The following is a 13895-nucleotide window of genomic DNA, read 5'->3' on the forward strand; positions in this document are numbered from 1 at the left end:
AAACCACATCAACTTCTAGTTAGGGGGAGAAATTCACCTGGTTTGCGGCCAGTTGGTAACCGTTTAGCGCCCCATTACTGCCCCCCACAGGCGCTAATGGGTTACTGACTGGGCGCGTCGAATTCACCGATGCCCGCGAATTTCCCTAATGGTTTTGCGCTGGCGCTAACACTTACCGCCTCGCTCTTTTGCGTCCCGTCATCCCGTGTGCAGTGCCCCTGGATGTGATATTCACTAAGGACCCTGCAGCATTGCCGGGCGTCAACAACGGCAGCTGCAGGAGGCGTTGTCGCCTTGGCTAGCCACTTGCGGAGCGATATTTAAAGGCAGTGGTGGTCAGGTGGGGCAAAGTTTATTACTCTTCCCAGTCTGGTGCCTCCTGATTGCTTTTGACCCCGCATTTGCTCAGCCCTCCACTCTTAGAGTGCTTGGGGCTGTTATGCACGGAGCGCATGTCCCGTGGCCCCACAGACAAAGCATTAACATTGATTGAACCCATCATTGACCCTTCCCTTTAAGTAAGGGAAGGAGCCTCTAAGGACAGCAGCGCTACACTCAACATTGTTCAGTGCTCTGCCACTACCGACCCTCTGACGCACTTTAGCGCTCTAAGGGAAGTGGTAGTACTTGATTTAGTGCTCCACTTCCCTCTTGGACGCTAAAAGTTGAAGCTCCCGAGTGTAGCAAATCCTTTTCGCCTAGCGATGCTTTTGCGACTCTTCAAAAATTATCTTCCCAAATGGGGTGCTATGCAATTTCTAGTCTTTAGACTCATAGAATCGCAGGGCCCAAGTTTACCCAGGAGTTGCTCCGTTTTTTTTGGAGCAACTAGATTTTTTTGGAGCATCTTAAAAATCGCAATGCTGCCCATTTAATTTGCTCCAGTGTAAGTGAGTTAGTTCGGATTTTTTTTAAGTTTAGTTTTTTTTTTTAAAGGGGTCGTTACCAGCCACTTACGCCTGTTTTGGCCATTTAAGCAAGTTTAGATAGCTAAAAGTTTCTCCAAACTAACTTAGGCCAGCATATGTGGCCACTTGTGGCTGCACAGAAAAACCTTGCGGTGAGTTAAGAAATCAGCGCAGGTAGCCAGAGATTGGGGGGCAGGGGGAGGGAAGTGAGAGGACCTTGCAAAGCACTAAACACCTTCACAACAACATTAAAGAAGCACAAATACATTTAAAGCACCAAGCACTAAACAAAGCACAAAAATAAGCATTCAATAACAAATAAAAAATACAAGGAAGCTGAGAGGACCTGCACCCAGCACCAAGACTTACAAAGCACGAAACAATCGATTAAAAGTGGATTGGTAAACTAGCAAATACATTATAGCAAGTCCTGTAAATAAGAGTTTCAGCCAAGCTATTTTACAGAATTCCTTTTTAAAGCAGACAAAGAGTAATCTTGAATGGAAATCAAAGAAAAATTTAGGACTACATAATCAATCAATAAATAAATAAATAAACAAATAAAAAATAGAAATCCTACCTTCAGCAAAGCTTTACTGCAGAAAAACACTAGCGGCTGGCCACCGATGAGGGAGCCCATTCGACCAGGGCGAGGGGCTCAACGCTGCATCAGTAAAGGGGGGCTAGGGGGGGGGAGGCTGAATGGGGCAGGGAAAGCCGATGAGGGAGCCCATTCGACCAGGGCGAGGGGCAGTAAGACGCTGCATCAGTAAAGGGGGGCTGGGGGGGGAAGGCTGAATGGGGCAGGGAAAGTCGATGACGGAGCCCATTCAGCCAGGGCTAGGGCGGTGTGCTTCAGGCCCTTCCTACACAGCCTCCAGAGATTGTGGGGGCGAGGAGCTACTGCACATGCGCGCACACTCTAGCGCGCATGTGCAGAGGTCTCGGCACTGTTTTCAGCACCGGGACCTGGCTCTACCCTCCACTGCTTGTGCTGCACCACGCCAAGGCCTGCGACCTTCCAATGAGCGGGGAGATTACCTAGGTAAGTTTTCAGCGCCATTTTTAGTGTAGAAAGTCAGCGTATCTCATGGAGGTGCGCCGTTTTAACCAGGGAGGCACACTTGGGCCCAATGAATGGTTACAGTATGGAAGAAGGCCATTCAGCCGGTCAAGCCCATGCTGGCTCTCTGCAAGATCACCTCAGCTAGACCCGCTCTTTCACCGTAGCCCTGCAGATTATTTTCCTTCAGATACTTATCCAACTACCTTTTGCAAGATTGAGTTTGCCTCCACCACCTTTTCAGGCAGTGCATCCCAGATCTTAACCACTCGCTGCGTAAAAAAGCTTTTCTTCCGTCGCCTTTGGTTCTTTTGCCAATCACCTTGAATCTGTGTCCTCTGGTTTTCGACCCTTCCGCCAATGGGAACAGTTTCTCTCTCTCTACTCTGTCCAGACCCCTCCTGACTTTGAACATCTCTATCAAATCTCCTCACAATCTTCTCTGTTCCAAGGAGAATAACCCCAGCTTCTCCAGTCTATCAACGTAATTGAAGTCCTTCATTCCTGGAATCATTCTCGTAAATCTTTTCTGCACTTTCTCTAAGGCTTTCACATCCTTCCTAAAGTGTGGTGCCCAGAATTGGACACAGTACCTCAGTTGGGGCCGAACTAATGTTTTACACAGGTTCATCATAATTTACAGACTTTGTACTCTATGCCTCTATTTATGAAACCCAGGATCCCTTAAGCCTTTTTAACTGCTTTCTCAACTTGCCTGCCACCTTCAACAATTGGTGCACATATACCCCTCGATCTCGCTATTCGTGCACCTCCATTAGGATTGTACCATTTAGCTTATATTTCCTCTCCTCATTCTTTCTACCAAAATGTATCACTTCACACTTTTCTGCGTTAAATTTCATCTGCCATGTGTCCGCCCATTTCACCAGCCTGTCTGTGTCTCCCTGAAGTCTACCACGCTCCTCCTCACTGTTCACTATACTTCCAAGTTTTGTGTCAGCTGCAAATTTTGAAATTGTGCCCTGTACATCCACATCCAGGTCATTAATATATATCAAGAAAAACAGTGGTCCTAGAACCGACCCCTGGGGAACATCACTGTACACCTTCCTCCGGTCCGAACAATAACTGTTCACCACTACTCTCCGTTTCCTATCACTTAGCCAATTCCGCATCCATGCTTCCACTGTCCCTTTTATTCCATGTGCCTTAACTTTGCTGGCAAGCCTATTATGTAGCACTTTGTCAAATGCCTTTTGGAAATCCAAGTACACCACATCAACCATGTAACCCTCATCAACCCTTTCTGTTACCTCATCAAAAAACTCGATCGTTGGAAGGAAGGAAGGAAGGAAGGAAGGAAGGAAGGAAGGAAGGAAGGAAGGAAGGAAGGAAGGAAGGAAGGAAGGAAGGAAGGAAGGAAGGAAGGTAGGGAGGGAGGGAGGGAGGAAGGAAGGAACACTTGCATTTATATCGCACCTTTCACCACCACCGGACGTCTCAAAGCGCTTTACAGCCAATGACGTATTCTTTGAGTGTGGTCACTGTTGTAATGTAGCAAATGCGGCAGCCAATTTGCACACAGCAAACTCCCACAAACAACAATGTGATAATGACCAGATAATCTGTTTTTGTTATGTTGATTGACGGATAAATATTGACCAGAACACCGGGGATAACTCCCCTGCTCTTCTTTGAAATAGTGCCATGGGATCTTTTATGTCCAGTTGAGGAAGCAGACGGGACCTTGGTTTAACGTCTCATCTGAAAGACAGCACCGCTGACAGTGCAGCAACACCCTCAGTGTGAAATGAGAGACACCACAAAATATTATTTACATCTACCTGAGAGGGCAGACAGGGCCTCAGTTTAATATCTCATCCGAAAGACGTCCATCCAAGTGACTGTTAATGTTGTCCCTGATTACTGTTTCTAAAAGCTTCCCCACACTACCGAGGTGAAACTGACTGGTCTGTAGTTGCTGGGTTTAGGTTTAGACCCTTTTTCGAACAAGGGTGTAACATTTGCAATTCTCCACCCCTCTAAGGAGGATTGGAATATTATGGCCAGTATCTCCGTGATTTCCTCCCTCAATTCCCTCAGCATCCGAGGATGCATCTCATCCGCTCCTGGTGATTTATCTACTTTAAGTACAGCCAGACTTTATAATAGCTCCTCTTTATCAATTTTTATCCTATCACATATCTCCACTACCTTGTTCTTCACTATGTCTATGGCAGCATCCTCTTCCTTGGTGAAGACAGATGCAAAGTACTTAGTCAGTTCCTCAGCCATACCCTCTGCCCCATGCATAAGTCTCCTTTTTGGTCGCTAATCGGCCCCACCCCTCCTCTTACTACCCTTGTACTATTTATATGCCTGTAGAAGACTTCTGGATACATTTTTATTTTGGCCGCCATTCTATTCTCATACCCTCTCTTTGCCCCTCTTATTTTTTTTTTCACTTCTCTGACCTTTCTATATATAGCTTGATTCTCAGCTGTACTTGCAACCTGACATCTGTTATATGTGCTCTTTTTCTGCTTATCATATTCTCTCTCTTTCATCATCCAGGGAGCCCTTACTTTAGTTGCCCTGCCTTTCTCCCGAGTGGGAATGTACCTCAACTGTACCTGAACTATTTCCTCTTTAATGGCAGCCCATTATTCCTTTACAGTATCGCCTGCCAATCCTTGGGCCCAAGTTTCGGGCCCCGCCTAAAACGGCGCAGCCCCGACCTGGACGCCCGTTTTTCGCGCTCGAAAGTGCGCCGAAAGTGCGGCGAAAGAAAACTCCGATATTCTCCGGCTCCTTGGAGGTCTTTAGCAACTTGGCGCGGCGCGCACAGAACAGCGGGGGGCGGAGCCAGACACTCGCGCCGATTCTACAAGCAGTGGGGGCCGGGCCTAATTTAAATAAGGCAACGTCGTGCCGGCAACCCTGCGCATGCACGTTGGAGCATGCGTGCACACGCAGTGGGAAATAAACATTGGCACTCGGCCATTTTTAAAGGGACTAGAGGAAAAGTGAAGATTTGTCTCGTGGACCCCTGAAAAGGCCTGTGATTTAATTTTAGTGATTTTTTTTGTGTGTGAAGGAGTGCTTTTAGCAGCACTGTTGAATAAATCACCTGCTGAAATCAGTGAGTTCAGCTTTTCACTGCTAAACTTGCAGAACAGGTGCTGCATTGGTGCATGCAAATTAAGGACTGTGTGTTTTGAGAAATAAGAGTGCCAATTCAACTTTGCAATGGATCAACGTCCACCAAGAACAAAGAATTCCTTGCATGAGGAAGTGGAGATATTAGTCGACGTAATTGAGCAGAGATGGCAGGAGCTAGATACCAGCAACAGAGGTCGCATAAAAGTGCCACCAAAAGAAATGAAGAAACGGTGGAACCAAGTTGCAGAAGATTACTGCGCAGTGGTGCATACCAGGAGATCTGGAAGTCAGTGTAAAAAGAAATGGCACGACCTTGGTCAAGTAGTGAGTGTAAGTAATATTTTCCATTTTTAATGTAATCGTAATTGTAACGTGGCTATCTGTATGTCAGACTGACACACTCTGTAAAAAGTTAGATTTTACTCTTTGCAGAAGAAATTGTCCCACAACAAAAGGGAGGCAACTTGGACAGGAGGAGGCGTGCCCAATCTGCATCCACTGACACCCTTGGAACAAAGGGTAGCTGCTATGCTGAGTCGTACATGGAGAAAAGCAATCGGTACAGCACAGGCTGGGCCCGCACGCGAGGAAGAGGGTAAGTCCTGAAAATGCATCATGGCCCTTTAAATCAACCTGCTGCCTGGCCTGCTATGTGTGAGAGTACTCATGCCACCCACCCGGCCCCCTCCCTTGCTGTTAAACATTTGACTGTTCTGATGTATTTTTTTGCAGAACATGATGATGATGATGATGATGATGATGATGATGATGATGCTGCTGCCAACCCTGAGATCCTGAGGACACAGAACAAGAACCAGTACAACCAGATGCGGACGAACCAGACTGGATGATGGCAGCGATGACTGAAATGTCTGCAGGGGAGAGCTTCCAAATTAATATTTATGAGCCCCCATCAAGGGGCATCAGTTTCAACCCCTAGCATAGGTCTTGGTTCCACCTTCCATGGTTTTGATTCCGATGTTGCGGGTCCCAGTGGTGCTGCTGGTATAATGCAGCATTCTACAGTCAGTGCACTACCGTCCCAGCCTGCGCCTCCCACTCGCATAGGTTCTGGTTCCACCTACTATGGTTTTGATTCTGACGTTACGGGTCCCAGTGGTGCTGGTGATATCATGGAGCAGTTTACACCCATTCACCCACCATCCCAACCCACGGCTCGCACTCGAGCGTTGTCGTCTGGAACACCGAGCGCCCCACCATCCCAGCCCGAGCCTCTCTCTCTAGTACTGCCGTCTGCAACACAGAGTGTCCCACTGTCCCAGCCCGAGCCTCTCCCTCTAGTACTGCCGTCTGCAACACAGAGCGTCCCACAGTCCCAGCCCGCGCCTCCCTGTGTAGTGGTGCCACGAGGCAGACCCAGGCAGAGGAGAAGGAGATTGGAGACACGCTCTCCTGAGATGCAGCTCAGGTTGTGGCATTGGGTATGGAGACCAATGAGCTTACCCGATCACTCATTGGTGGCGTCAGTGCAGTGGGTGAAGAGTTGATGGTCCTGACGGGAGAAATAGCAGTAATGACACGGGAACTTAGGGAGGGAATGTCCGAGGGAGCGCAATCGAAGGCACAGGCCATCAGGGAGGGCCTGGGTGAGGTAGCTGCTGCAATAATAAGGGCACACAGCCCGGCCAATCAAATGACACCCCCATGAAGAAGTGAACATTCACTGAGATATGGAGGAGAGATGGTTGTAGCCTTTCTTTGCTGCTTTTGTTCTTGTTCTTGATGTAGCTGTAGTAGCGTTTTTCAAATTGAAATTGTTTTGTAAGTTTTGTAACTTTACAACTTATAAGTGATCTTAAGGTTTTTAAGTGATCTTATAGTGTAAATGCTCTCACATTCTGTAACTTATTTAATTTTGCACCTAAAAAGTGATCCTGAAGTTTAAGTGTTCTTGAGAGTGCAAGATTTTTCACATTGAAACTGTTTTGTAAGTTTTGTAACTTTACAACTTATAAGTGATCTCAGGGTTTTTAAGTGATCTTATAGTGTAAATGCTCTCACATTCTGTAACTTATATAATTTTGCATCTAAAAAGTGATCTTGAAGTTTAAGTGATCTTAAGAGTGTAAGATTTTTCATATTGAAATTGTTTTGTAACTTTTGTAACTTTACAGGTTTATAAGTGATCTTAAAGTCTTTAAGTGGTCTTCAAGAGTAATATTAAAAAGTATAGTTTGATACAACAAATATTTTATTACAGTGACGTTAACTTTTCAATAAAATATTTTTTCATTAAAACTGTTTGATGTTCCATTAACACAACACAACGTAGGAACAACTGCAAAGAATAAACATGTCCATGCGCAAAAGTGTTCGCAGAGCCCTCAGGCATCAGTAGTTGAAGCGTTCACGGATGAGCTGCTGGCGCAAGGCTCGAGCAATCGTTAAAGGGGCACGATGGACGGCCCTCCTCTGACCTCGTGCTCCGGCATCAGGCACTTGCATGCTTTCCTGATCATCGTCATCATCCACATCCTGCTCTTCCGTAATACTATCATCATGCACTGGACCCTCACGTGGGTCTTCTGGTTCGACTACCAGCTCCTGTTGCCTCATGATGGCTAAGTTATGGAGCAAGCAGCACACAACAGTGAAGTGACCGACAATCTGAAGAGAGTATTGCAAGTGTCCTCCAGAATGGTCCAGGCATCAGAATCGCTGTTTCAATATGCCAATGGTCCTCTCAATGATGCTGCGCGTCGCAATGTGCGCCATGTTGTATTGACGGTCAGCTTCCGTCCGTGTCACGCGTAGGGGCGTCATGAGCCAGGTGGTCAGGACGTACCCTTTGTCTTCCAGTAGCCAGCTCTGCCCTTCTGGCTGCTGCTCAAACATGTCAGAACGCTGTCGCGTAGGATGAACGCATCGTGGGTGCTGCCAGGGTATCTCGCATCGACTGACATGATGCGCTGCTTGTCGTCACACACGAGCTGCACATTGATGGAGTGGAAACCTTTCCTATTTCGGTACTGCTCAGAATCCTCCACAGATGCTCGCAAGGCTATGTGGGTACAATCAATGCAGCCCTGTACCTTTGGGAAGCCGGCAATCCTGAAGAAGCCCACAGCCCTCTCATGGATCGCTTGTGCGGTCATTGGGAAATTGATGAAGTCATTCCTTTGCGCATACAGTGTAGCCGTGACCTGGTAAACGCAGGCATGTATTGCACGTTGAGAGATGGCACACACATCTCCAGTTGTAGCCTGAAACGATCCCGAGGCATAGAAAGAAAGTGCAGCTGTTACCTTCACTGCAACAGACAAGGCAGTTGGTGTTCTGCTTCTGGGCTGCAAATCTGCTCTCAGCATATCACAGATCTCAGCGACAGCTTCTCTGCGGAAACGCAGCCTTTTGAAACAATCAGCCTCGCTCATGTCCAGGTACGAGCGCCTGGCTTGATATTGTCGACGTGGATAAGGTCTCCTGCCCATCAACCTACGGGCTATGACGTTCCTGGTGCGGTGAGCTCTCTCCTATGCAGTGAATTGATGGCGAACCATTGCATAATACGTGGTGTTGACAATGCAACACCCATTCTGAAAATTTAAGTTTAAAAGTGTCTATGTGGCTGCCTCTCCCTGTCCCTGGCCTAAGGGCCTCAGTCTCGCTTGCAGCTCGAAGACTGCTGCTGTATCTTCGGCTGCCGTCCAGCCACTGACGCCGCCCCTATCGCGTGGCCGAATGGCCTCAGTCCCCTTCGCAGCTCGAAGGCTGCTTGTTATTTCTTCGGCTGCCGGCCAGCCACTGATGGAAGGAAGGCCTGCCTGAAGCACCGCAGCTCGAAGGCTGCTGTTGCTTCACACAGGTAGGAACATGGAATATTTAATCTTTGCTTTGTTTATAAATGTTTATTCAGGTTGGATCTTTATTTGTATAAGTATGACTGTTGAATGATTGTAGAATTTAATTACTTCCCTTCCCCTCCCCCCCCCCCCTATTCCCTATGCCTAATTTGTAACCTACGCCTGATTTGTAAAGTGTAGGCAAGGTTTTTTCGAGCGTACAAAAATCTTCACTTACTCCATTCTAAGTTAGTTTGGAGTAAGTTTTCACTGCCTAAACTTTGAAAACAGGCGTAAGTGGCCGGACACGTCCCCTTTTGAAAAAAAAAATTCTGTTCCAAAGTGAAACTGCTCTAACTGACTAGAACTGGAGCAAACTAAATGCCGCGAATTGCAATTTCTAAGATACTCCGTTCTAAACCAGTTGCTCCAAAAAAACAGGAGCAACTCAGGCCGAAACTTGGCCCCCTTGATTCCAGTTTATCTGGGCCAGAACCATTGTCATCCCATTGAAATTGACCTTCGCTCATTAACCATGTTTACTCCAGATTGTTCCTTGTCCTTTCCCATAGCTAATCTAAAGCTTATGATACTATGGGCTAAACTTTCACCTTCATTTTCGGCGGTTTTCTCAGTGATACAGCTGTTTTTGGTAGAGAAACCGCCCGGCGAAAGTTTCCCCCATTAGTTTTTTAATGGTATCACCCAAATCTCAGAACGCCCACCAGGAGCAAACTGCCGACGTGCACCACCGAGAAAATCACCAGGGCGTAAGTTTGGCCTCAACCGAAGCCCATCCAGATCGCCGAGGCAACGCCCTGTGAAAGCTGCTTAAACAGGGCAGTAGGTGAATACTCTGCAAAGAAAGGTAAGTTAAAGCTTCTTTATTTTTTTTTAATTGTAAAACAGCGATTAGCTTTAAAAGTGTTTGGGGAATGTTTTTTTAACTTTATTTTAGTGAAATTTTTTTTTTAAAGTTTTCCCCCCTCCCTAGGCCCAACTGCAGCCTTGGACTAAATTTTTAAAAACATTTTAAGAACCGCCCGTTTCACTTAGTTTCCCCTTTAACCGCCGAGAAACTGCCGAGAATATCGGAGCAAGATCCATTTCCTCACCGGGCGATTATTTTTAATGTAGTTATGGAAATTTTCACCCGCGTTACTTGTAAAATGTTAGCGGTTTTTCTGGGCGGGCAATCGGGCATTGAGGGGCTCTTGGGAAAGATTAGCCCTATGATCGGTGTTCCCTAAATGTTCCCCTACTGACACTTGATCTACCTCAATTCCCAGAACCAGATCCAGCAATGCCTCCTCCCTCATCGGTCCAGAAACGTACTGATCAAGAAAGTTCTCCTGAATACACTTCAGAAATTCTTCCCGTTCTCTGCTCTTTACACTATTATGATCCCAGTCTATATTCGGATAGTTGAAGTCCCCCATTATCATGACTCTATAGTCCTTGCACCTCTCTGTAATTTCTCTGCAAATTTGCTCCTCTATATCTTTCCCACTATTTGGTGGTATATAGAATACACCTAGTAATGTAATAGCACCTCTATTATTTCTTAACTCTAGCCATATCGATTCTGTCCTTGACCCCTCCAGGATATTCTCCCCTCCAACACTGTAACATTATCCTTAACTAACACAGCCACACCACATCCTATCTTTCCTTCCCTATCTTTCCTGAACACCTTATAACCAGGAATATTTAATATCCAATCCTGCCCTTTGTTGAGCCAGGTCTCAGTTATTGCCACCATATCATATTCCCATGTGACTATTTGTGCTTGCAGCTCATTTACCTTGTTTACTACGCTTTGTGCGTTCACATATGTGCACTGTAAACCCATCTTAGACCATCCTGTGTTCCCTCTTAGTTTGACCCCACCTAATACCTTACTATTTCTTACTTTAATGCTCTCTGCCTCTCCCAATCCTTTGAGAACTTTATTTCTCCTTTCTAATGTTACATCCTGGTGCCCGCCCCACTGTCAAATTAGTTTAAACCCTCCCCAACAGCACGAGCAGACCTCGCCATGAGGATATTGGTTCCGGCCCTGTTGACGTGCAACCCATCCGGCCTATGTAGATCTCACCTCCCCCAGAACCGGTCCCAATGTCCCAGGAATCTGAAGCCCTCCCTCCTGCACCATCTCTCCAACCACGCATTCATCTGTGTTATCCTCCTAGTTCTATATTCACTCACACGTGACACCGGGAGTAATCCAGAGATTACTACCTTTGAGGTTGTCATGTAGGTACATTCTGTTTGTAGCCACCAGATGGCGTCATTGTTGGAGGCCACTGAGCCGCACGCACATGGTGCTGCTCAGGTATAAAAGGCCAGCCATTTTAAGAGTCAGGCATTTTGGGCCTAAATAAAGCAGAGCCAAGGTTGTACCTTCCTCAGTTAAACAGTACTCAGTTTGAACCTTTATTGCATACATAACAGAGGTCCTGCTTTTTAATCTCTTTCCTAGCTCCCTAAACTCTGCCTGCAGGACCTTATCCCTCTTTCTACCTAGGTCATTGGTACCGATATGAACCACGACCTCTAACTGTTCACCCTCCTTCCTCAGAATATTCTGCAGTCGCTCAGTGACAACCATGTTGGCTCCAGGGAGGCAACATACCATCCTTGAGTCACGTCTGTGGCTGCAGAAACGCCTGTCTGTTCCCCTAACTATTCAATCCCCTGCTATTATTGCTTTCCCACTCTTCTTCCTCCTCCCCCCACCCATGCAGCTGAGCCACCCATGGTGCCGTGGACTTGGCTCTGGCTATACTCCCCAGAGGAACCATTGCCCTCATCAGCACTCAGAGCAGAATATTGGTGGGGAGCGAGATGAACTCCAATTGCTTCCAGTTCCCTACAATGATCCTCTTGAACCAGTCTGTAGGACTGTAGTTATCACTTTTTTGTATGAAAGCCCCATTGCCAAAATTAACCCCCACCCTTGGACTCTCTGAAAATACTGACACATTTCTCACAATCCTTGACTCTAATTTCCAATGAAACAGTGTCAGCTACCAAAACAGTTCTATCATCACAGAAAATATTGGCCCGAATTTACACAGCTGTTCTCGCGGACTACCGCCAAAACTGTGGTGAGAGCCCAGTGAAGCAGCCAATAACTCTGCTGGGACCCAAATACGCTGGCTCCTGGCCTTACACAGGATTTTCCTGTGGCCTCGATTGGAGCTGAAGACAGTGGTCATTCTGGGCACCAACTACCACTTTTCGGAAGTAAGGATATCCTGCATCGCTTTTCCAGCGCAGACTTTTAACGCTGGGGTTTCTGGCCCATATCCACACAACACCACTGAAGGCCTGCTCCAGTGGGCCCCTCCTTATGACCCTGCAGATTTGGGTAAGGTTGGCAGCAAAGCATAATCCTGATGTAACTACTGGGATTGTGCCCCCGTTGTTTTCTGGGACCATGTTTTATTAGTATACAGCAACAGAAATAAAGAAGACTTGCATTTATATAGCACCTTTCACAACCATCAGACAATATATAGCGCTTTACAGCCAATTAAGTACTTTTTTAAGTGCAGTCACTGTTGTACTGTAGGAAACGCAGCAGCCAATTTGCGCACAGCAAACTCCCACATACAGCAGTGTGATAATGACCAGATAATCTGTTCTTTAGTGATGTTGATTGAGGGATAAATATTGGCCCCAGGACACCAGGGATAACTCCCCTGCTCTTCTTCGAAATAGTGCCATGGGACCTTGGATGTCCACTTGATGGAGCAGATGGGGCCTCGGTTTAAGATCTCATCTGAAAGGCAGCATCTCTGACAGTGCAGCTTTCCCTCAACACTGCACTGGAGTGTCAGCCTAGATTTTTGTACTCAAGTCTCTGGATTGGAACTTGAACCCACGACCTTCTGACTCAGAGGTGATGTTGCTACCAACTGAGTCGTGCTGAGACGTGTATGCTAGTAAATTAAAAAATACAGAAACCTGACGGCAGATGGACAAAAATCCGATGACCCTACAAACCCCTTGGGGCCTCCTCATGGACCCCCCTAGGGCCTGGTACCCAGTTTGAAAATCTGTGCTCTGGGTGGAGAGAAGAAAGATCCAGCTCCAAACATTTACTTCTGTAGGAACTAGAACAGCTCACCTTCACAGATGGAGCAGTGTGGAGGTGGATCTGTCACTCCCTATTCTTACTGTAGGATGCCCACTCTCGTGTTAAAAGAACTCACCAACGTTCTTATCGGTGTGACACTTACAGCTCTGCTGTTGATATGGAAAACATGCTGCTCCGTGACAGCAATTTTATAGTTGCTGTTAATGCAGCTCCAGTCCCATTGGCGATATCATTCAGAAGCTCTGGAGGTTGAAGAGGCTGTGAAGTACAGAGATGCCATCAGATGTTTGCAGGATATATCCCAACTATACAATAACCCTTTACAGAGCTGGCAGCTTTTTGTCTGTTCCCAGTTCCATTCCATGCATTCCTTTAAATAACTGATTGAGGCTGAGCCTAATAAATGTAGTAATCCAATGTACCCAAACTTATTGCAATAATTTAATATTTAGATTGACTTATGTGATAAGCTTGCATGGTAAATATTTTTTTTAATTCAGAATATCAGCAGACCAAAATCCTGTCATCCCTTAAATCTGTTTATAAATCCCATGCATCCTTTAAAAAAAATCTTGCTCATTTTTCCACTCCATCCCCTCCTAAAGGCTCCGACTCGTACTGATGTTCAGTTCCACAAGTCCATTCAATCTGTTACCTCACCAAGAGGGTATTATTCATGTATGGGCCATTGCTGTGAGTGTCAGCAACTTATTCAAAAACACAGAGCATCGTAGCAAGGTAACTGTACCACTTTACGCGAAGGTGTCTCTAAATTTTTTTCAGTACAAAAGATTACAGCTGAACAGCTGCATTCGCCCATATATACAAACCTTGACTTATTTGCAAAAATTAATTGACTGTAATATCTGGATTATAAATTATACTTTTAGTTT

The sequence above is a fragment of the Pristiophorus japonicus genome, chromosome 6 (genome assembly GCF_044704955.1).
Source record: "Pristiophorus japonicus isolate sPriJap1 chromosome 6, sPriJap1.hap1, whole genome shotgun sequence".
In the NCBI taxonomy this organism is placed as follows: domain Eukaryota; kingdom Metazoa; phylum Chordata; class Chondrichthyes; family Pristiophoridae; genus Pristiophorus; species Pristiophorus japonicus.